Genomic DNA, 24,093 nt, shown 5'->3' with positions numbered 1-24,093 from the left:
CACTCTTCCATTCTTTTCTGTGTAGAAGAGAAGCCATAGGTGTGTACTCATCAAAAGAGACTTTTCCTCTTTTCTCTCTTTTTTCCCCTAGAGATTTAAATCTTTTGGCATCATTAAAAATGTTCATCTTGATTTGTAAATGATCTTGTTGATAATATGTACTAGAACATAGGGACATGTTATGAAATAGCACTGAGCATCCCTAAGTCAGGCTGTACATTGTGGAGACCAAAGCCAGCACGTGTGCAGTTGGGTCTTGACACTGTTCCAGAGAGTGAATGAGCATGAGTCTCCCGTAGCTGTGGGCACATCCATCCCAGTTCTCCTGTGTCTGTCGCCTTGGACTGTGCATGTTTTCATGACTATGGCTAATACAACAAAGTCTTTATCCCCTCTCAAGAAGTTTGGTAACAGTTGTGAACTCCTCAAGTGTTTGGTAGTGGCACAGTATGTATAATATGTTACAAAGTTCATTTGATTAACCATAATTTGACCTACTTTAAAACTAATTCAGCCTTTTCTCTATCTAGCAGTGTGACCTTGTGTACGCTACTTTAAATCTATGTCTCAGTCTATGCAGGAGTAGAGTCCTAGAGAAAAAGCTAGAGCTGGGGTAGCAGCTCCTGAATTCTGGCTGTGTCTCTAAGTGGCTTTCTTTCTTTCTTTGGACAGATCTCTTTGACCCTCTTAGTTCCATTGTCTGTAAAGCTGAAATGGGAAGACGTAGGACCAGTGTTTTTCAACCACCAGTCTGAGGACCACTGTTGGTCCCCAGAAATTTCGTGCTGGTTGGTGAAAAAGTTAACCACCCTGATGTTATAAGAATATTCTAGACCCAATGATCTTAGTCAAATTCACTTATGCTCAGGGTGATTGCCACTTAACAGCCTGTATTACAGATGAAACTACTACTGAGGTTGTTGTCTTAGATCTCTTTGGAACTTGTAGTTTCATTCAAACAACCTTTTGCACCGTGCAGGGAATTTACAAATCATGTGCAATAGACAAAAAACATTTGGACAGACTTATGTGGTATTTAATGCATTGTGCATTTGGTGTTTGGAAATCAAGCACCAGCTTGTGCTTTGTTGCCCTGTTATGTGCGGTGAGATAAAACTTAACTGTTGTGTGTTTCTGTTTCCGGTCGGCTAGGTAATGTGCAGGCTCTAACTCCTTCTCCCCTCTCTCTGCAGTTCATTTTTATCATGCTTGTGCAAATACTCTTTGGGCAAACTTACGTAGTGTTAAATGATTCATATGTGTGGCATTTGTAAACCAAGTACCACCTTGCACCATAACACACTATAATGCAAATAAATTACTGTGTGTGTTTCATTTTACCATGCTGTAAAATTTAACCCTATGAATGTAAAGAAAGTAACAGAGAACCATTTTAACCTTCACAAGCAGAAACAATAGTCAAAAGAAAAGTCAACACGGAAAGAAAACTGAGTACTAGTGCTTCAAGTTTAAAAGAAGTAGTGAAAAAGAAATGTGTTGATAATTTGGAAAGTGCAGCAGAAACCAAAGATGGGAAGGAAACTTTGTTAGGCAGTATGATAAGGAGTGTTTAAAACTTGCCTTTACTGCAGCACCTGGTAGTGAGTTATCACCAGGGCCCTTGTATGTAGTGTATTCTGAAATCCTGTGAAACAATGCAGTGAAACCTTCCAGACGTACTCAGCATCTGCATTCGAAGCACAGCGATCCTATTGAGAAGCCACAGGCACTTTTTGAAAAATGACACCACCCAATGAAAAGTCAGAAAATTCAAATGAAGAAAATGATGACTAGTGACAGCTGCTTTGAGTGTCTTAGTTGGCTGCCTTTTCAATATCGAAAATGAAAAAAACCCTAACTGTTTGATGAAGAATTAGTGAAGCCTAGCATCTTAGAGATCACTTGGGAAATTTGGGGTCCCCAATCTGCACAAAACTGTGAGGCTGTACTGTTTGGAAAGCGCCGTTCAGAGACTTGTTGATGCAGCTGACAGTACTGAAGAGCAGCTTGCAGAGAGGACAAAGGAGTCGAAATGTCTTGCCGTTCAAGTTGATGAATCGACTGACCTGAGTAACTGTGCTGTTCTACTTGGCTTTGTGAGGTGTATTGATGATTAAGACTTTAGGGAAGAACTGCTCTGTTGTCTTGACTATCTGGTTGGAGCACTGGTTCAGAGATGTTTAGTGCTCTCAACGAGTACTTGCTAGCAGTGGGCTTATGCTGGGGAATGTGTATCAGAGTGTGTATGTTGCTTTGATCATGACTGGACATCACAAAGGGGTTGTGAAAATAAAGGACGTTGCACATCCAGAAATGCTGTCCCTGCACTGTATGACTCACCAGCAGCACTTGGTTGCAAAGAAACTTTCCCCTGAATTGAACACAGTGATGAATGACACGATGACTCTAGTTAATAATACTTGTAGTTGAGGTTTGCACTCCACACTTTATACAGCTCTATGTGGGAGCACAGCTTCACAACACCGGCACGTCTCCTTCTCCGTACGGAAGTGAGCTGGCTCTCAAGAGGAAGGGTTCTCTCACACCTTCTCGAGCTGAGAGAGTGAAACAGTCCCCCAGGAATGACACTCTGCATTAACAGAGCTTGTGTTGATTGAAAGATGGATGGCTAAGCTATTTTTAGCCTCTTCAACGACCTAAATATGTTTTTTCAGGAGTTTAATAGAAACATTTTTACATTAAGAAATAAGACAAATGTATTTAAAAAGAAACCTGGGTGGTTTTTTTTTTTTTTTGGGGGGGGGGAGTCGCATACAGAAAGAAGATGTTAAAATGTTTCCACTCTTCCAAGACTTTTTGATTGTTGCAGACTTCAGCCGGAAATTCATATGTAATGTAGTAAGTCAACATCTAAGAGTGTTAGTTCAAAAATTGTATCATTATTACCCTGACAGTGGGGATCCCCATAAAGGTAACCTCTTTATCAATCACTCATTTATGGAAGATATCAACTCCTGCACCATTAATCATTGTGAAAGAGAAACTGATAGATTTATCTTCTGATGTCACCCTGGTGTTGAGACATAAAATGCAATCGTTGTCACAGTTTTGTATCTCACTGGAAGAAGAATATCCATCTCTCAGTTCCAAAGCCATGAAGTTTTTAATCGTATTTTCTATTACCTGCTTGTGTGAGAAGACTTTTCGACCCCATCTCTAATAAAAACCAGAGAAACCGAACGGATGTCAATGCAGCACTTCATCTTGGAAACAAACTTGCATCCTTGGGGATCAAGTGTTACTGCAGAGAAGCAACAGCAGGTTTTGTACTAGCTGTACTTTAAGTACATATTACTCTCTCTCCAGCCGTCAGTCTGTTCCATGTGTCCATGCCTGTTTCTACTTTGTTCATCAGTTTAATTTGTTCTTTGGACTCCACATATAAGTGAGATCATGTGGTACCTGTCTCTCTCTGCCTGGCTTGTTTCACTTAGCATTATACTCTCTAGGTCCATCCACGCTGTCACAAAAGGTAGGATTTCCTCCTTTTTTTTTTCTTTTTCGTGTTTTTCTGAAGTTAGAAGCAGGGAGGCAGGCAGACTCCCACATGCGCCCGACCGGGATCCACCTGGCATGCCCACCAGAGGGCGATCCTCTGCCCATCTGGGGTGTTGCTCTGTTGCAGCAGGAGCCATTCTAGTGCCTGAGATGGAGGCCATAGAGCCATCCTCAGCGCCCGGGCCAACTTTGCTCCAATGGAGCCTCGGCTGCAGGAGGAGAAAGAGAGAGAGAGAGAGAGAGAAAGAGGAGGGGAAGGTGGAGAAGCAGATGGGCACTTCTCCTGTGTGCCCTGGCCAGGAATCGAACCCGGGACTTCCACATGCCGGGCCAACACTCCACTGCTAAGCCAACCAGCCAGGGCCTCCTTCTTTGTTAAATGGAATACTATGTGGCCAAGCAGACTGAGGGCATGACCATTGTTTCAGATGGTTCAGGATTCGTGTCTTAGATCTGCCCCTTAACAATTGTGAGTCCTTTGGCATGAAGCTCAGAGTTTCTATGTGTAAAAGGAAGTAATGATAGTATTTACCTCAGAAAGTTGTGAAATTTAAATGACACATTGTAAATTTTCCAATGTGCCGCAAACTCCTGAGTGCATTAGCTACAAGGCCTTCTTTAATCTGATTCAGGTATGACATGTCAGCCCATGTCCCCTCATGCTCTGATGGAGCAGCCAACTTGATTTTCCCACCTTGTGTTTATTTTTTTAGAAAACCTCCTGTTGTTCCTTTGAAGGTGCTGTCTGCTTCCTCCACCCCAGCCAATGTCACGATTTTCTTTTTGTCTTTGGATTTGAATACTTTGATTATACTGTGACGTTTTATTTTGGGTTTATCTTTCTGTTGATTTTCAACACAAGTAAATGTGGAATATATTGTATTTTAAGGTTCAATACTATAAATTTTTCTTTTTACAAAACTAATCCAACAGTTTTGAGTATCACTGATTCTCCATGATTAGCAATGCCCCTTGCAGAAGAGATGACTAATTAAGTGGCTGAGCTCTAACAGTGAGCAGGTGCTGGCACCCAGGTATGAACTAAGTCAGTCTGGGTCTGGGGCCAGTGTTCCCCCGTGATCTCCTGCCTGGTGCTTGTGCAAGCCGAGGCTCGTTGCTTGTGTCAGCCTCATCCTGTGACTGTACGTCGTGACTTTAATATGAAGGTTCTTTCTGCTTCCGTGTTGATGGGTTATTGTGGCTGAAGCATACTCTTTGGTTATCCTGCTTTCCTACGGTCCCAACCAAAGCAGCGGGTTCCCTGCCCCCCAAGAGCGCTCTGGAGTTCCACACAATCCTTGTCTAAAGACCGCTTTTGTGCTCTTCTCCCCTGGGACAAAGAAATTTTTATGCTCATGGTAATGCACATTCTTGATTGGAAATTGTAGATGTACTCAGAACTCGTACACAAGGGCATCCCTGGATTTATTGTTGTCCTGCTGTTTTGTTGCTTCTAGCCAGTGTAAGAAAATCCCTCGCTTCCAGGTAGTTGCCGTAGTATGATGTAGTCTGGTTACTTTGGTGGTGTTGAGGTTGACGTGGAAAGTTGAATGGTCTGCCGTGTGAAGCAGCCTTCCTTGCGGTTCATTTTGTGAAAGTGCTGAATGGAATTTTCTCCACAATATATACTTTTCTCATTTCAACACTGTTTTATTGAAAACTTAGTTTTTTTATATCCTGGTGCTGAAGGTTTATTTTTATCTTATTATTTTAAGCATATCAAATAACAAATAGACATTTTAAAATTACTTTTCTGTTAGTTCGAAGTAAACCTTTTTGTAAAAAGTGATGAAATATTACGAGTCCTACTAAATGCAAATACACAAAAAATCAGTATACACAAGCACAAATGTCTAAGTGTTTTCTCTAGGTGATGCATGTATAATAAAGTAACTGTAGTAATGTTTACCAAACTCAATATAAAAGTTATTTCTTTCCTAAGGTGACAAGGATTTTAGATATAAAATGGTAGTAACTAATTGTTGCCTCTTCCATAAAATGGAAAAAGAATAGGTCACATTCTTTTTTCCCTCTAAATTCTATTTCTACAAACAAACGAGGTTAAAAATCTTTCTAAATACCGTAGTTATGATTCTTAGTCTTGACATTGTTACTAATTTACGTTTATCTTCCTGTGCCACAATACGTCGACCTATTTTTGGTAATTTAAATATAGAATTTGGTGGTGTAGAAGATAAAAAACATTTGTATTTTTAACTCAGTAGTAATTTAATTAATATGGTACTTGTCATTTAAATTTATATCTATAAAACTCAAGCAGAGTACTCAGCATTTTAGCATGCGAATATATTAGTGGTTTTGACTTTTGATCAATATTTGTTTCAATAAAGACGCAAGTCTCTATAAATTTGTATACAATTTACATACTAGGTAATAAGTAAAGGATGGCTTTTCAGAACTATATCCTGGTACTTTCTTTTCCTTTTCTCTGTTCAATTTTCTAAGGACCTTCTTGATTCTCTTATGTGTTTACGTGATAAAATCTATCTCTAAATAAAATCTCGTTGCTTTGCATGTTAATAATTTCTTAGGGTTGATTTTTCATTGCCTGAAGATTTAATGTGCTCAGATGTTCCAGCAAGACTTCTGTGCTCCCACGGTGGGGTGACCCTGCCGGCTGACACCTCATCGGTGCAGGTGTGGGGGGGTCTCAGAGCAGGTCGACGGGCCGTGCTGTGTTGTGTGAGACACATGTCCCAGGATGTGCCCCGTGTGTCACTTGCTGTCGCAGCAGTTGGGATTTCTGGTTGTTTTGATGAAGAGTTGCAGGGACTAACCCTTGGCACCTTCTCCATCGTCCTGCTGTCTTTTATTGTGTGTCTGAAAGATGACTTGATATAAGCCATCCTAAAAATTTCTTTATTACTGTAGTTCCCTCTACTCTGATGACATTTCTGTCCTTTATTTACTTTATAAATAGCTCTCACACTTTTTTCTTACTGTTTTGTTTTTTTTGGTTGTCCATTATGCCTAAAAAAGAAAACTCATATAACTGCTATTTAATGTGAAGAATTACAAGTAATGATATGTGAGTTTAAAGGAGTACCTTCTACTATAGTATTTTGGTCAATGAGATACGAAATATAATGTAATTTGTGTATCTCTGTACCTGAATTAAAGCATTTAGTTATTATAAATGAGCATTAAAATGATTCCACTATATAAGACATTTAATTGTTTTAAAATTGAATATATGTACTAGGTAGAGAGATAGATACATATATATATATATATGTACTATGACCTGTTTATGTTTGGAAACTCACAGTGGCAGTTTGAGCACATGAAGATAATTTAAAAAGTGGTATGCACACCCCAGAAGCTGTGTTGGCAGGAGTTCCTTGAGGTGTGACTGTGACGTCTTTATGGTGTGGTTTACAGACCACTGTGACGCCCAGGACAGACTCTGAGGCCGCCCTGACATGTAGAGACAGAGCGCCGTGGGTCACCTCTCTGCTGGTGGCCAGTGTCTGTCCTCTCCTGTTGTCATCTGGACAGTTACTGCATTGGCTCATCATTGCATCCCCAGTTATCTTGTTGAAATGGACGAGGGGACTCTGTAAGATGGTCACTAATTGGCATGTAAATTTGTTTCACTCCTCCGGCCTGGAAAAGCGAGGCGATGTGAGCTGGCTGCACGCTGGGCATCTGCACCCTGTGCTTCCACGGTCCTTTTCCATTTTGTGGTCAGTCTGCTGGGGCCTGTTTTCTTTTGAGACAGCTGGGTGGTCCCACGAGGTGAGGCGATGCCCACCGCTTGAGAGTGCACCCTTGCCTGGTGGTGCTGGGACCGCCACCGGTGCAGATGGGTGACATTCCTCTCCCTGCGAGTGGTTAGCATGAGTTGTTGATCATTTCTCTGCGTGTTGGCACTAGAGGCAAGTGCCCCCATACACGGGGCATTCATATCTTATCTGTACTTTATATGTAGTGTGTCCTCAGTGCGTGCTTTTCAGTTTGAGTTTGAGTTTTCGCTGGTGCATGTAGAATGGCTATTTGAAGATTTGTTTTTAATTATCGAAAGGATTTTCTTCACTGTAATACTGTCCTTGCTTTGACTAACATAAGCAAAACTCCTATCACACACAGATGTATTTTAATTCAGCAGCTGCCTTCTTACCTGTTTTTTTTTAAAAGAAATACGTTTTGATTAAATCAGGAACCAATCGTAAAATGCAGCACAGACGGCTCTCACGTGTATTTATGGCCGTGTCTGGGGGACTGAGGAGCAGACACCTTCATTCGTATGCGGCTAGTGTTCACCCTTGACAGTCATGATTCAGTACATCTCAATGATATAACTTTAAAACATACATATTTTTTTATTGTGTTTAACTGGTTTAAATGCCACTGAAGAGGAGAAAATACTAAATCTGAGTACACACTGAAGCGTTTTGGCATGAGTGTCGGTAAATGATATGGGCTGATTTCTCCCTCCCTCCTGCCTGCCTGGACCTGGACATGTCACAGCTGGAAGCGCAGCGTGGTTGTGACATGCCTTCCGCCTCCCTGAGAGGGGGTGCCAGGTGTCAGCAGATTCTGAAGCCTCACCTCAAGTGTTATAGAGTCTCGGTTGGGCGTACAGAATGTCATGTCCATAAACTTTGTTACCGAACTTGTAGTGAGTATAATGTACCCACAAGACAGAGCTGATGTTTGTTTTGGGAAAAAGGTGCTCCTATTATGTGTTTGGTATTCTTGTTTTATCAGGGGCGAATCTCAGCTATTTCCAGATAGTTTTGTCTCCTCTGCCTAATTTTCACCGACAATGTCCTACTCAAAGGGAAGCATTAGTGTCCCTTCGAAGAATCTCCTTATCTTTAAAATACATCCTGTGGGGGCGAGAGCATCTTTTTAACACACTAATGTGGAAGTCTATCGTGTGACTAAGAGATCTCCCTAACACTCAAGTAAGATGAGATGTGGTCGCTTATGGTGGTGGTCCCCAACCTTTTTTGGGCCACGGACCGGTTTAATGTCAGAAAATATTTTCACGGACTGGCCTTTAGGGTGGGACGGATAAATCTATCACGTGACCGAGACAAGCGTCAAGAGTGAGTCTTAGATGGATGTAACAGAGGGAATCTGGTCATTTTTAAAAAATAAAACATCGTTCAGACTTAAATATAAATAAAATGGAAATAATGTTAGTTATTTATTCTTTCTCTGCTGACCAGTACCAAATGGCCCACAGACCGGTAATGGTCTGCGGCCCGGGGGTTGGAGACCACTGGCTTATGGGAATGTCCATAGCTGTTTGGTGGCTCTTTTCTTGATCCATCTGTGTTAAGTGACAGTTGAACAGACAGGGCATCTGACCAGTCTTGTGGCAGGCAGGCACGCTTGCCTGGTGTCACTGGTTTTGTTTGAGTTCTTCGCCAATGCTCTTACCTGATGCTAACTGGGGAGCCGCCATGCAGCATGGTGGACACTGTAACCAGTCCGTCTGCCTGTGGGCGCACCTAGTGTGGTTCCGTGGCTCTGGCCTCCCACTTTCATAAAATGGGACAATGTGAGAGTGTCACGAAGAGCAGCTTAAATATTACGTAATGGAGGCTTCTCATAGGGGAGCATTTAAAAAAAATTAATGTTTTCAAGTTATTCACTATAATATTTCATATTAAAATACTTCCTAAAGTATTTTTTTTCTCTTTGTGAACTTTAATTTTGAGAGTTATCTCAGTTGTGTAGGACTCGAAGCTATCAGTTTTCTAGAGAGATCACAGATCAAGAGAGGTTTGGAGTCCTTGGCTTGTCCCGTGCTGAGTGTCACGGGTGACAATAGAGGATCAAGTTGGTGGTGGTCAGCACCAAAGCTTGCACTGTGGGATGCTGTCCTTTTCTGCGGTCTGTCCGTTTGTCCTCGCTGTGTGTGGCTTTCATTCCCGGCGTCCCGGGTTTAGAAATGGAGTTACTGAGCAGGCGGTCACTCAGCACGACATGCCGGTCCCTGCAACTGGTGGGGACGTAGAGATAAGGGAGATGCCAAGGGCATGAGGCGGCAGACACAGGAGCACTCCTGGCCGCGTGTTGACGTTGATCGCATGGTGGATTCCCAGCAGGTGTGGGAACGGGGTGGAGAGAAGTCACCTCCGTCTCCAAGGCAGTTTCTGACTGGCTGTTCCCTAAAGAGGTGGGGATGAAACCCAGCCTGGTCGGGCAGAATGGGTTGTAGAGTGAAAGCTGTGGCTGCCAGCCTATGCATCACCCTGTGCATGGGGACCCTGTCTCTGCCTGGCATCTGCCTCTCTCCACGTGGTTCTCCAGTGTCTGCCTCTGACGAGTCCACAGCTGGTCAGGACACATTTGTGCACAGAGACCGACAATGGGCAGGTCTGTAGTCGGTACTGCGGGATGCCCAGGTCCCAGGCCAGCCTTGGGGACAGCACCTGGGGAGATGGTACCCGAACTTTGAGGATCTGGGCTCCAGGTACGTGCCTTTGACCCTTCGTGATGACAAGGACACTCTCACCTGCTGCCTAGAGGCAGTGCCCAGGCCCGGAGGAGGCAGGAGCTCTGGGAGCCGGGCTCTCCGCCTGCAGGCTCTGCTCTCCTCCCAAGCAGGCGGGGCCGCCAGAGCTGGTGTACAGCATCAAGCTTGTGCTGACTGTGACACTGTCTCTAGTTACAGGTGAAGGAAAAACATCCTTCGTGTCTAAATCAGGAACATACTGCCTGTGGGTGGGAAATACAGCTTTTATTTAAGCCAGTTTTAAATATGATGAGATCAGAGAAGTTGTAGCTGGAAGAAAAAAACCCCTGGGGAAACTACGGAGAATTTCCAGTTTTGTGGTTGATGTAGCTTTCCCTTAGGCGGTCTCCTTCTGAGCCCTTGTTAGTGATGAAATGTTGCCGTAGTTGAGTGGACGGCTTTTTTTTAATGTAGGGCCTGTTCTTATACATTTATATATTATGTGTGTATAAGCAGATAGTCACATTTACTTGTTATATATTTATGTAAATCATATATGTAAATATATGTACACATATTCGCTATATATAAGGAGTTTGTATTTCTCCACAAAACTGTCATGTGTGTTTTAAAGTAATACCTGAAACATGTTGCCATTTCTGTTACCAAGAACTAGAAAGGGAATCACTGGGGTTGAATGGAGAGAAAGTAGGACGAGTAATAAGGCTGGAGGAAGAGAATTATTCTTCCACACATATAGCCCGGGAAGAGAAAGCGCCCCCGGCTACCACTTCACTGCCTGTGTATACACTATATTTAATTTTCATGTAATACAGCAAACCATTCCTAAGCCTGCCTCAGGGCGCCTCCGTGTTTGAAGCGTTCTGGGGAAGTCTGCCCCCTGTGCGGGGGTCGTGCCCCCTAGCGGTTGGGGGTGCAGGGAGCATCGGCACACACACACTGTCCCCTCGGGGTATGTGGGCACATGAAAGTTCTCACGGCTTGGAGAAGCTCACTAACATTCATTCTAGGAGCTACATATGTGAAGCTGTTTCTAGGAGTCCCGCAGATCTGCTCGAATAGATGACATCACAGCCACCCCAGCGTGGCACACCTTTTAACCAGGGGTGGGACCTCACTGGTGACTCGGGATCGTGACGGCCTCTGCTAGCCCGAGTCACGGGTCAGCAGGGGTGTGCCAGCCCATTGTCAGCATGAGCATGAAGCTCTGGGGAAGAAGGGCAGAGCCTGGTCCCTGGGAGCCCGAGTCCTGACTTAGGACTCTGGGGTGACAGCCTGGGGGCGGGTGAGCAGATACGTGGCCAGGTAGTGTTTGTTACTTGAACAGAGTGATGGGTGAGCAGGGACAGAGGTGCCAGCACACGGTGCCCAGCCGAGTCGTCAGGGCAGCAGTGCCAGGCACAGACAGTGTGCAGGGCCTGTCCCCGGGGCAGGAACGGGCCAGGCAGAGCTCTGGAGCGGCTCCTAGAGGCGGGGGTGGGGGGCATGTTCCTATAGAGCTGGAGGTGCTTCCTGGCTGTGTCAGCCCTCCTGTGGAGGAGAGAGCCCTGGAAGAGACTGCCTGGTGGTGGGCAGGGCGTGGCAGGGCGGGTCCGAGCAGGAGCATAGCTGTAGGGGATGGTGGCTTCGGCAGGTCCGGTCCGTGGCAGCAGAGACTGGGAGGTGGGGAAGGACTGGGGTGCGTGGTGAGAAGCCACACGGGGCTAGCTAGCCCGGGTGGTGAGGGGAAGGGGAACCAAGGGCAACGTCTTAGGCCTGTGCCGCAAGCACGTGAGTGGGCGGTGATGCCTTCCACTCCAGTGAGAGACCAAGCAAGAGCAGGTTGAGGAACGCGGGCACAGTTCTGTGTTCTGTCATGAGCACTTTGTACCGAGATGTCCCGTACATGCCTCAGTGGGTTTCATAAATGACAGTTTAGCTGCATGTATACTTCTTGAGTTTATGTGGATAAAAATCTTTAATTTCTCACTTTTTTATAAATTAACCTAACTGCTCAGAATTGTACCCTGTCATGAAAATGCTAGCCAGGGTTGATCAGGCTTCAACACGTGTGTTTCCCTGTCCTGGGTCAGCAGCAGTGTGCAGATGCCCAACTGGCCTCTAGGGCGCAGGGGTTCGCTCATTTAGGTCAGTGCACCCTCACCCCAACATGGACAGACAGAATCGTCCCATTGGGTTAGAAGCTATTTCTGGTTCTCTCCAGTTTTCATTCCTATGGAACTAGTCTCAGGCATGACCTAATCCCTTTATTTCTTAGCTGCTTTGTGCTTGGAACGTGTGATGATTGGGTGAGAAGGAGTCGCAGTACCCCGATTCTGTGCTTGTCCTCTCTCCTGGACCCCTTTGGAACGGAGGTCCCTGAGAATGCTGTCAAGGCTGCCCGACAAGCACGATCTCTGTGGCAGCATTTCTATCTAGAGACAACCCCCAGCTGGAATGACAGTGCCACCTGCAGGAGGAGCCTCTGTCTTGTCCTACCTGGAGGGTGTGCCCCATAGAACAAACAGTACAGAATCTTGTCCTTCCAGAGCGCCAGTCGGAGACCCGGGGTGGGGCGTGCCTCCTGGTCTCTTTCCAGCCAGACTGCAGGAAAAGGCTGGTAGATGGCTAAAGGATATTGATAAAACCTCAGCATTTTCCAGACATTTGGAATAGTGAAAGTAGGTTGCTTATCTTTGAGGGGTATCAAACAGCCGTGGTGTTACCATGAGACCATCTGGGATTGACGGTTGACCAGAAAGACTTCTGCTTTGACTGGTCCTGGGAATAAACGTGTCTGCTGCATCTGCGGCCCTGAGTCCACTTCTGAGAGTCTCAAGGGTCCACCTTGTGCAGGATTACCTGTTGTTCTGAGCAGGTCACTCACAACCAACTATTGCTCACTGTTGTCAAGGGCACTTGACCTTGTACTCAAGTGGAAGTATTTCTTCTACCACAGGTTCTGAGTTCTTCTGGTTTGATGGTTCTTGTCAGGAGGTGGCTGGTGTTGCTGCCCTTCACCTCTGCCCTCAGCTGACCCCTCTCGGATCCCGTGGTTTCTCTCTGCGCACAGTCCCTAGAGGACGGTCATCTTCGCTGTGTGGGGCTATCATGGCCCTGCTCACACTGACCCGGGCCCCAGTCCTCTTGCTTGTGATAGAGCAGACCAACCTCGTACACCTGCTGTCCCCACGGGCCACCACGGCCTCTCTCTCTCATCTCCTCCCCTGTCTCTGACATGGTCACCATGTTAATAACATGTGCTCCTGCACCTGTGTCCCTGGAGACAGCCCTGGAAATGGCAGGTTCCTCCTCTCTCCCTAACTGCTGTCGAGCAGACAGCGGATGGGTCCCATCTCCAGTAAGTTCTCCGAGGCCCCTTAAGCAGAGTGGAGTTTGAGAACTCCGTCCTGGTCCTGGTGTCCTCAGACCTGACAGCTGTGACCATGCACAGTGCGTCATTATTTTCCATGCAAGATTCTCCCCACCCTGTCGTCCTTTTCTTCTGAAGTTGGGGATGGCCCAGTTGTATTACCCTATTTGATAAAATTTAGCCACATCCGATATTTATCCAGAAACTCACCATCTAAGCTCTGAGGCAGATAGCAGCATCCCTACTGGCCCGCCCACAGGTGAGCTGCTCTGGTGGCCTCCTGGTGGGAGTGCGCACCCTGGAAGGCTCTCTACCCCTGGGTTCAGGGCATCCTTTCTGGAGGGGGCCTTTTCTTCTGAGGATAATAGTTGAACAATAGACAATGAAAGTCATCTTCTTGCCACATATCCTTAATGTGTCATTAGAGACCAAGCCCACATTAATGACTTTGAATGTGTGTGACACTTGGAAGGCTGGTTGACAGTGCACGGAGTGCAGTCAGCACGTGGACCTTGGCAGGAATTGTGCTCTAAGGCGGCTTTGTCTTTCTTTTCAGTCAAATAAGCTCACTGGTGTGACTGTTTTTGTGCTTTACTGCCTTTCCAGAGCAAATAGCGTGCTGGTGGTCAGGACCTAACCTGACTCGTATGTGTTCATTCTAAGGAGTGGAGCAGTGTGTACATGGTTACAGGCAGGTTCGTGGGAGATAGATCATCCCACGAGGATTAGCTTTTAAAGCAGCCGGTGCTGGGTATGGCGAAGCTATAATTCTGTCAGTGCAGGTGACATGCTGAGATCTTGCATCTTGCACATTATTGTTACATTAAAGCAATTTAAGTTAGAGATCAGTCACTTTTAGTACTTTTCAAAATGGGTTCTTTGTCAGGATGCTGAGAACAATGTAAGTTGGTGGAAAGTTTTTGACATTTCTTAATATCAGAAATTCTAATGTCCATTTTTGTTGAAGGGCGTATTGCATTTTCTCTTTGTTGGGGTTCTAATTTTTTTTTCTTTAACTTTAAAAATTATTTCTTAAGGAAACTCATTATTTTCTTTAAAGAAGTGTGGCTCAGTGCAGGAGGAAAATATGAAAAGAGTAAAAATGGCATTTGAATGGGAACAATTGTGTTCTTTTATTCGAGTCATGGCGCCTTTAATTCTGCACTTGGGAACGTGTCCAGATTTAAAGGCTCCGCTGCACTCCCTAAGATATGTATTATTAAAGCGTGCGCGTGTGCGCATGTGGAGGGAGCTCGGAAGGGCAGAGCGTACTTTCCAGTTTTATTGCATTGCATTAGATTTATATTTTTAAACTTATTTGTTGTCAAAATTAAACAGAAAGCCATCTCCTCACACTTGCTTCTTGCGCTAAATAAATAATTAAGTAGACTCCTTCCCCTTCCCTGACTGCCCCAGTCGTCTGGAAAGAGGGAGATCTTCAGGAAAGATGCTGCTGTATCTTGAAATTTGCTGTAAGGTGAGGTAGTCAGGTAAGGCCTCACTGCAGCTGAAGTTTCTAAGGTTTTCTTCAGCTTAATCTTGCTTGTTATCTTTCTTACATTTTTACTATCTTTGCATCTTAGTGATCATGCTCCGAATCCCTGTTTTACCTTATAATATTTTAAAATTTTATTCAAATTTTCCTTGTTTAAAGGACTTAAACAACTCTACCTTAGCATTATTGTTGCTTATAGCTATATATCTGACGTCTTTGTATATTCTGTTCCATATTTTTAGTTCCTTTTCCCAAAGAACAGCCTAGGTTAGGGGGACATTTAAAGGTGGCCATTCCTTGGGGCATTGCACGCCTCCTCTGGTGGTCCCTGCTGTCTTCTCCGCACTGCCCGTCATCAGTGTCATTTCTTCTCCTGTCTTGTGGTTCCTCTGGTGAAGATTGTCCTCGTTGGCCATCTAGCCCTGTTCTCTTTAATTACCCAAACAGGTGTACTCCAGCCTCTGCTTACCTCCTCTTGTGTACACCTTAAAATACCTGCTCCTGTTTCTGTGCTTCTCTCCATCTGCCGAGAGAGTCTTTGTTGTCAGGGCCACAGCCGAGGGGGGCTGCGTCGGCCTCCCTGCTGTCTGCATGTCCCCCCAGACCTCTTACCCCTCCGTGTGCGGCTGGTGGTCCCTGACCGCGCTCCTCAGCTGCCTGTTCTGACGTCCATCCACGGATTTGGTCTCTCCACTTGGGTGTCTAATAGCTCAAATCTGACTTGTCCAAACAGACTGAGTTTTCTCCACCGCAACCCCTGAGCCCCGTGCTGCCTTGTACACATGTCTGTCTTGGTGGTGAAAGGTCACTCTTGTTCCACAGGCCACAGACTTTGGCGCTATCCTGGGTCTCTCTTCCTCTCACATCCCCCGTCCTGTCCGTGAGATGCAGAATTTTATCACTTCCTTTAGAACAGCCTTGGCCAAAAGAGACATCAGCTCATGTCCGAATGACTCTGAGACCCTCCTGATGACCCCCACCCCGAGTCTGCTGTCGGCATGCCAACGCTGAAAGTCAGAGCAGCCTGCCTTTGGGCACCCCACCCTGGTGCTGCCCGTCACAGGGCCAGGGTCACGTCAGGCCTCTGTTGTCCCTCTGAGGTTCAGCCTCTGCACACCCCTCACTCTCACCCTCACTCTAGCCTGCTGGTCTAACTGCGGGCTGCTCGGTCTGGGGGCCCCCTGCCTGTACCTCCCTCCGCAGTCCTCCTGTGGCGTTGTGCTGAGTCAGCACTCCTGGGCGCACCCCTGGGCACAGTGTGAGGGATCCCGCGGGCTGGTCAGCATCATTTTGGGAGCTTGAAGTAATTAATAATGATCTAATTGGATAGTTCATGTATTTATTACCTTGTCCACCCAGCCCCCACAGCAGTGTCTGGTGATAGAAGGCCCACAAGGAATCGATGAGTGGAAAGGGGGACTCGTGATGGTGATTGTGGAATCAGGTCACGGCTTCTGTGAGAGAAGCTGCAGTAGAATGGGAGAGTTCGTTCTCTAAGGCAGCGTGGATGTGTGTGGGCTCTGTGTGTGGATCTGGGGAAATGCAGTGATGGAGCTCACTGGAAGAGTGTCAGGCCATCTTTCAGGTTACTTTAGATTCAAGTATCCAACTGGTTACTGAAGATCTCAGGTTCAGTAGAAGCTATGTGCTCTTCATACTCTCAAAAGTAAGTTTGTGCTTCTTTGCTAAGGTTACAGTCCTAAATTTGTGAACTTTTTTTTTTTTTTTTTTTTTTTGTGACAGAGAGAGAGACAGAGAGGGACAGATAGGAACAGACAGACAGGGAGAGAGATGAGAAGCATCAATTCTTCGTTGTGGCACCTTAGTTGTTCATTGATTGTGTTCTTATATGTGCTTTGACAGGGAGGGCTACAGCAGACCGAGTGACCCCTTGCTCAAGCCAGTGACCCCTGGCTCAAGCTGGTGAGCTTTGCTCAAATTGAATGAGGTTACTGCATTCAATTCAAGGTTTTTTACTAGCCACCTGTCACTTCTAATACAGAAGCTGGCGACCTCAGGTTCAGAACCTGGGTCCTCTTCATCCCAGTCCGTTGCTCTATCCACGGTGCCACTGCCTGGTCAGGCATGAGCTTTATTTTAAATCATGAACATTTACCCTCAGGCTTGTAGTTTCATATTTCATATTTTGGGCAAATTTCATAGTTTTTATTCTTCGTAGTCTAATATTTTAGGAATTAGTTTTCTTTAATCTTCGTGTTGTTTTCCTTCATACATTAATGTATTAGTAATTTGAGGGAAAGCTTGGTTGAGGTTTTTTCTCTTCTATTTTATACTAACTCGTCATTTCTGTAAGACCTTAGACCAGGCGTGGCCAACAGTTTTTGCCCCTGGGCCAGATTAGAAAGAAAACTTTACTCATGGACCGGACGAAATATTAAAATTAAAAAATGTTCAATACAAAAACGATTCATTTAAGTAAACAAAATTTTATTATGTAATTTGTTTATGAATGTGAGTGAAAAAACTTTTAATATACAATATTATTTTAATAAAAATATATTTTAATAAATAATTACCATATAAATATCCAAACTGTATCACAATCAATTGAAACAACATTTAATTAATAGAATGAGCTTGAAAGGGTTATATTGCAAATAAAACAATTATTGCGTTTTATTTTTTTTATTTATTTTTTTACAGAGACAGAGAGAGAGAGGGATAGACAGGAACAGACAAACAGGAATGGAGAGAGATAAGAAGCATCAATCATTAGTTTTTCATTTCGCGTTGCAACACCGTAGTTGTTCATTGATTGCTTTCTCATATGTGCCTTGACCATGGGCCTTTAGCAGACCGAGTAGCCCCTTGCTGGAGCCAGTGACCTTGGGTCCAAGCTGGTGAGCTTTGCTCAAACCAGATGAGCCCGCGCTCAGGCTGGCGACCTTGTGGTCTCGAACCTGGGTTCTTCCACATTCCAGTCCAATGCTCTATCCACTGCGCCACCGCCTGTCAGGCAATTATTGCGTTTTACAAACAGCCTGGACACATTTTCAGTTATCAACTGCGGCTATTGTCTATGCTACAATGCCACTTGATTCAGCACACTTGACCACAAAAATAACAAATTGTTTGATCTTGGGTGCGCACTGGCAAACTCCGCCTAAAAGAATGTGGGTTTCACATTGCCGTTAAATGTCAAACAGTTCATATCGAGTACAGACGAGTACAAAAGTTGTAAATCTTTATAATGGAATTTTTTAAAAAATGAAGTATCGTGAATCCATTCGATCAATTATTGGAAGTTAACCCTAGATTTGTCACACGCGGAATTCTTTTTCGCATATCACTATCTTCTTAAATATCTCAATTTCCAATAATCAAAGATGCTTCTGCTTCTGAGTAGCTAAGATTTTAAAGTAGCGGAGAATATTAAAAATTTAATGACGGACCACATAAACTCATTATGCGGGCTGGATGTGGCCCACGGGCTATATATTGGCCATGCCTGCCTTAGACTATTTTACTCATTGTTGAATTGCCGACACCACCTAGCAGATGTATTAGAAGTGACAGGTGGCTAGTAAAAAACCTTGAATTGAATGCAGTAACCAGTTTTATTTTCTCTGTATCGTCCGATAAATGTATATATAGCCTCTTGGAAACTCCATGATAACATTATTGCACGTACTTTTCTACTATTTGAAATAAACTATTTTCTATTTGCTTTTGTAGAAAAAAGCACTGTGCTCAAGGATTTTAAGTTCTTATTTACTCCTGCGTTTACATCTTTCTTGTAATGACCTGGAACATTTATGGCAGTAATGGGGCTATGTGTCCTAATGCTCTCGGCGGCGTTTCCATCTGTCCTGTGCTGTCCCTCTGCGGACCATCAGGACAAGCTTCTGAGAAGCAGTGACCTCATTCTGATGACTGGCCACTGGAATTTTTCCCTAGTGATTTTTCTGTGTGATTCATTTTCATTTACTTTGAACTGTTGATTGGGCTATTTAGACAAATGTGCTTATTCTATATGCACCATGTAATACTAACTCTTCGTGGGTCCTGTCGATGTAAGTGAGCTTTTCCCATCTGTCCGTGGATCTGAGACGGATGTAGAGGTGTGGGGAAAAATAACCTGCAGGTGAGTGATTGTATCAGGCTGTGTGTCTTACAGTATGTTTGTTTTTGTAGGGTTTTCTCTGTTTTAGCTTTTGAGTACTTGTGGCTTCATCTTCATTGGACATTAGCCCTCACTTCTGTAAGCCAAAGAGTTATACAAATAAAGTGTGTAAATTCTTAATTTCCTATTTTGATCATTTTAATTGAATTAAACAGGTGAAGATTACATGACGTTAGAGATGAAAGTTGTATCATTTTCACTTTAATACAAACCCAGCTTTCTTCATTTTCAACAGAGAAGTATCTTCTCTAAGAAGAAAATGATCAAAAGTCTTCCTTACCCATCCATCTTTATTTCTCATTTGTTTAAGAACAGGACGTGTTTTGGCAGACTAGCAGCCAGTGAAGGAATTCTGTGTGCACACACTCTTCATGTGCACACATAACTGTGAAATATAACTTTATTTAATACTGTGATTTATTCACAATCTCCATAAACCTATAACAGCCTCAGAGAATCGCAGCATCTTAATTAGATTGTTTTCCTTTTCCATTGCTTGGATCTGTGCTAGACTGGTTTAATAAAAATATTTACTGAATTTATGAATGAGTGTACAGGTCTCATCTCACAGGGTGAGAGCATCTTCTCGTGAGAATAAGACTTGGTTTTCCTTTTTGTGTTTATTTATAATACCTTGAATCCTAAATATAAAGCCTCAGTAAATGCCTGGGAAAAAACTCTGCTTTCGTATTTTGTTGCATATTCTCTTTAGCTTAAATATATATTAAGTATGTTCAGGGAAGATTTCTAAGGTTTTAACGACCTGGATAGACGACGTGCTGAGTCTCAGGAAAATTAAGTGTAACATAATGCATTGTGAGTGCTCTCACGTCTGAAGGGCTGGTCTGAGGCACTGCTGGGCTTGCCAGTTCGCCTTTGGAGTTGCACCTTTCCCCGCCTTCCTCCTCCTCTTCGCGCGTGCCCTGCTCTGTCCCCTTCATCCGCCAACTGTGCCTGGCTTCACCCTCACCTCCTCACATGGCTGCCTTCTGCTGCTCTCCTCGCTGTCAGCGCCTCAGAAGCCCCCCTGAGTGTCACAGGTGCATGATGTGTCCCACACGTGCTCAGTGCGGCCGAGTCCTGATGCGGGCATGTGCTAGTCATTGCTCCTCTGTCTGGGGACTGAGTTTGTCCCTGGACATGACGTCCTTTAAGGCGCACATGATTTCTTCTTCTCTGTATAATAGATGTTCACACCGTCCACACGGACAGATATGTATGAGGAATGACTAAATTACTTTGATATCTTTACCAAATATTTATCTCTAATATTGATCTCATGATGGCTTTAGGAATTACTTGTTAAATTATGTTCAACATATCCTTGAAAAAGATATATATGTATATACATATGTTAAATAATGGTAGTAACGCTTTAATTTTTTTACATGTACTAAAACACGAGTGTTTAAAATTGCAAATACAGAATTCTATGTTTAGAATCATCAGAGCGGGAAACTGGAAGAAAGAAGAAGATAAAGAAATGTTTTTACAGGTCCTTGTTCCGAAGGAACCTGACCAGGTGCCGAGCCTGTACCAGGAGGCTGTTTTGAAAGTTAGCCAATAGAGGATACTCAAAGTGAAGCTCCCCCTTGACGGTGTGCCCAGAATAAATGGAAGGGAGCGCTGACTCAGAAGACGCCGAGGGCACCTGGGCACGCGGCAGATGATTGAAAAGCGCGTCCTGAATGTGAAATACCAGAAGGAAGAAAAGCCAAGTGATCCTGATTGATGATTCTCGAGCGAAGCATGTGGCTCAGGCCATCTGTGACCCATATAGAGGGAACAGGACGCTCCGCAGCCTTCAGGGGGCCAGGCTTGGAGGCGACCAGAAGGGCAGCAGAGATCCCTGAGAGAGGGGAGGGCTTTCACTTCATTTCAGTTGGCCAGAGAGCCGTGCCTGGGACTTCACGTTTCTAGGAACCGGAAGGAGCTGAGGAGCTGGGGGACGATGGCGGAGCTCAGCGCTGCTCTGGGCTCATGTGGCGAGGACGTGCGTGTGGTCTGCAGCAGTCCGATCATTTACCTTGCAGAGTGAGGAGTGCCTCTTCCCTGGAGCCCTGAGTACGGGGCGAGCAAGAAGTAGTTTCTCCAGCATTTGGATTGGAAAAGGGCAATAATAAGACCTGCTTTTTTTTTTTTATCATGCAATAAAGGAGTCTCTTACCTCTTTTGTTCATCATAATTAGGATTTACTGATAGAGCAAGTCATATGAAAAATACTTAGTATTCTCACTTAATTTCTTCATCATCTTGTTTGGTTTTTTTTTTGCTGGCATTGAGAAAAATGAGAAAGTTTTATACTTTTGTTGTAACAAAGGGATAAGGAAAGAACATCATGCTTTAGCTGGAAGTTGAAGTGATTTCTACACCATGTGAAGAAGATTCTAAAACACACAATGAAGTTTTGCAAGAAACGGGTTGAGTTTAAATAAAATAGCCTGAGTTAATTCTTCCAGAAGGTGTTATCTTGTATTAAGAGGCTTTTTTACAAGTATATTAGAAAAATAACTAGTACCAGAGTACAAGTAAATTTATTTATAAATGAGGAGGGGGTTAAAATTAATGAAGTGAATTTTAAAGTAGTTGCACGACCAAGCTGGTTTTTAAACATTGGTTTTTAATACAGAGGGGAGAACGCCCCATACACTTGAAAATGAGGTCTCAGAGCAGCAAAAGAATTGGTAAATAAAGCTGCTCAAAATCTAAGTAAAATAATTCATTGAATAAATACATATCAACTTGGCTGTCTTATATACATCCTAAGGTGTTTAGGAAATTACCTAATGAAGTTCATGAATCAGAAATTGTTTTTCAGAGATGCTACTGAATCAGAGGAGGCAAAGTGAATATTCAGGAGAATCTTGTTATCATCATACAAACCTTAGGAAACAGTAGAATGTGGTCTTACAATCCTGACCTTCAGTAATTCTGCGTATAATTCCCCACAGCGGGAACCAGCCCGGCTCAGACGCAGTGCTGGGAGGTGTCCAGCAGCAAACCCGTCCTCATCTGCCTGAGCTTGGCCAGTAGTGAAAACCTTTTAAAAGAGGAGCACAATTTCTCTGTAAATATTGAACACGGTAAAGAATATATGGATAGTGTAGTCTTCAAAAGCGGTTTGCACAGCTTTTCTGTTAGTACTACCAGAGTTTTCTAATGATCCCATCGGGATTCTTTGTTGGGCAGTGTCTGGGCTTCATGGACTAAACAACCAGTTTTTATTTTCTTTTTTTGCAGAGGTCAAATTTCACTTATAGTTGCTATATTTTTTAGTAGGGAAAGGTAAGCAGAGAATGACTAAAACCAGAAAACAGAACAATGACATTTTTGCCCAGACTCCCAAGCGTAAACATTGAGGAACAGGGCTTTGAAAGGCGGGTGAGGGGGCCCGAATGAAAGGAGTGGCAGCTTCAGTATGATCTGCAGTTACATCATGCGTCTCCGCTGTCAGCCTTGTCAGCCTCCACCTGTCTCTCTCCCCAGCCTTCACTTGTTAAATACTTGGCCTCATGTCTTTACTTAGGACCTCTTTCCTCCTGCAAAACTGCAGTCCTTGGGTTCTTCATGTTGATTCAGAAACCCTAAGCTTTAGAACTCATGAGGCTTCAGGTTTCTATGACTTTCACTAAGAATGAAAAACCCTATTGGTTTGTGGGGTTTTTATAAATTTTTAAATGTTATTTTTTGTTTGTTTGTTTTTAGAGAGAAATAGATAGGAAGGGAGAGAAAGAAAGGGAGGAGAGAGATGAGATGCATCAACTTGTAGTTGCACCACTTTAGTTGTTCATTCATTGCTTCTCATCTGTGCCTTGACTGGGGGGGGCTCTAGCCGAGCCAGTGACCCCTTGCTTGAGCCAGTGACATTGAGCTCAAGTCAGTAGCCTTGGGAACATGTGAATTCCACGCTCAAGCTGGTGAGCGTGCACTCAAGCTGGATGAATCCATGCTCACGCTGGTGAGCACAGTGTCCCAGGTAGGTGCTCTGTCCACTGCACCACCACCAGCCAGGCATCAAGTGTCTTCTCTTCTGTGTTAAACATGAGGAAGAAACTGCCAGTGGAAATACAGGTGGAAGCAGGTCCTCCTGTGCACCCCGCTTTATATTTCTAACACAGCCTTGTCCTGTGGCTCAGGAGGGAGGCTGGGCAACATGGACTGTTCATATCTGCCATCAGCAGATTGCAGTGTGTGATCCTATGTTTCTCAGTCATTGAAAGGATTCTCCCAGTCTGACACCTCTTAATTTAAAGGAAGAAGGAAGTTTTTCTTTTTTATTTCAAAATCATCATTTTTATTTTATGAGATTTATAAAGTGCAATAAAAGATAAGAAACCTCCAGCACTTCTCAGTGACCTGTTTTTGTCCTTGTCTCATCTTGGGAATCTCTGCCCCAGGCTACCCCGTGGTCCCTCCCATGTAAGGCTTTCGTATGAGTGCTCACCAATGGGTGCTTTCTGCTACACTTTTGGGAAGGAACTTTTCAATTCAGAGGTGCTATGTTTTTTCTAGTTACAAATTCATTTGTTTCTAAAAGAGATAGTCACCTTAAAATGTGTGTATATTACAGCATGATGAGCTTGAACTCATGTAGTATTTTTCACCGATATGAGCTATTTTCTAAACTTAGCTATTTCATCAGAATAAGTCTGAAAGCAGGATGAAAGTTCATAGTGACCTTACTGGCACGCTGTTGGGAAGAACTAACCAATGGGTTGCCATGGTGAAGAGGGACTCCTTTTTCAAGTGCTGAGGGGTTCCTCATGATGGAAGTAAGGACAGTAGTCATTTGCAGGGGATACTTCATTAGAAAGTTTTGAAATTCTTTGAAAGAAATCTAAAGCAAAGTTTTAGAAATGTTTAAAAAGTTTCAGGGAACCAAACCTGACGTGCCAGAAAGGAAGGTCATGTACCTGAGGTTACTGACGTAAGGGCAGCTGGAAGTGTTTGAGGTGCGGGTGCCCACAGACAATGTGGAGACCACAGGTGCCAATTTCTATTTTATGTGTTGTCTGTGAGCTCCATGTGTAAGTAGGTTTTCTGTGGTAGTGTGGACGCGCCTCTGTGTTTGCGTGGGTCAGGACCCCCTCCCCTGTGACTGGCGGGCCTTCTTTGCTTGTTGTTGGTCT

At 44.1% G+C, this 24,093-nt stretch overlaps 1 protein-coding gene across 2 annotated transcripts in view; it reads left to right on the top strand.

Moving 5' to 3' along the window:
* ZNF407 (zinc finger protein 407) overlaps nt 1-24,093 on the top strand; it is a 427,510-nt gene that overhangs the window by 197,086 nt on the left and 206,331 nt on the right. The gene's annotated exons all lie outside the window — the stretch shown is intronic.

This window comes from Saccopteryx leptura, chromosome 11 (assembly GCF_036850995.1).
Source record: "Saccopteryx leptura isolate mSacLep1 chromosome 11, mSacLep1_pri_phased_curated, whole genome shotgun sequence".
NCBI lineage: Eukaryota > Metazoa > Chordata > Mammalia > Chiroptera > Emballonuridae > Saccopteryx > Saccopteryx leptura.
This window is presented reverse-complemented; position numbering and strand designations above follow the sequence as displayed.